This window comes from Schistocerca cancellata, chromosome 7 (assembly GCF_023864275.1).
Source record: "Schistocerca cancellata isolate TAMUIC-IGC-003103 chromosome 7, iqSchCanc2.1, whole genome shotgun sequence".
NCBI classification, from domain to species: Eukaryota; Metazoa; Arthropoda; class Insecta; order Orthoptera; family Acrididae; genus Schistocerca; species Schistocerca cancellata.
The window spans coordinates 262,440,064-262,441,207 of NC_064632.1; positions in this window are offsets into that span (position 1 = coordinate 262,440,064).

Genomic DNA, 1,144 nt, shown 5'->3' on the forward strand with positions numbered 1-1,144 from the left:
GAGTTTGACACAGCACTGAAAGACCTGAGTCGTAACAAGGCTCCGGGAGTAGACAGCATTCCATTAGAACTAGTGATAGCCTTGGGAGAGCCAGTCCTGGCAAAACTCTACCATCTGGTGAGCAAGATGTATGAGACAGGCGAAATACCCTCAGACTTCAAAAAGAATATAATAATTCCAATCCTGAATAAAGCAGGGGTTGACAGATGTGAAAATTACCGAACTATCAGTTTAATAAGCCACGGCTGCAAAATACTAACACGAATTCTTTACAGACGAATGGAAAAGCTGGTAGAAGCTGATCTCGGGGAAGATCAGTTCGGATTCCGTAGAAATGTTGGAACACGTGAGGCAACACTGACTCTACGACTTATCTTAGAAAATAGATTAAGGAAAGGGAAACCTACGTTTCTAGCATTTGTAGACTTAGAGAAAGCTTTTGACAATGTTGACTGGAATACTCTGTTTCAAATTCTGAAGATGGCAGGGGTAAAATACAGGAAGCGAAAGTCTATTTACAATTTGTACAGAAAGCAGATGGCAGTTATAAGAGTCGAGGGACATGAAAGGGAAGCTGTGGTTGGGAAGGGAGTCAGACAGGGTTGTATCCTATCCCCGATGTTATTCAATCTGTATATTGAGCAAGCAATAAAGGAAACAAAAGAAAAATTTGGAGCAGTAATTAGAATCCATGGAGAAGAAATTAAAACTTTGAGGTTCGCCGATGACATTGTAATTCTGTCAGAGGCAGCAAAGGACCTGGAAGAGCAGCTGAACGAAATGGACACTGTCTTGAAAGGAGGGTATAAGATGAACATCAACAGAAGCAAAACGAGGATAATGGAATGTAGTCGAATTAAGTCGGGTGATGCTGAGGGAATTAGATTAGGAAATGAGACACTTAAAGTAGTAAAATAACTGATGATGGTCGAAGTAGAGTGGATATAAAATGTAGACTGGCAATGGCAAGGAAAGCGTTTCCGAAGAAGAAAAATTTGTTAACATCGAGTATTGATTTAAGTGTTAGGAAGTCGTTTCTGAAAGTATTTGTATGGAGTGTAGCCATGTATGGGAGTGAAACGTGGACGATAAATAGTTAAGACAAAAAGAGAATAGAAGCTTTCGAAATGTGGTGCTACAGAAG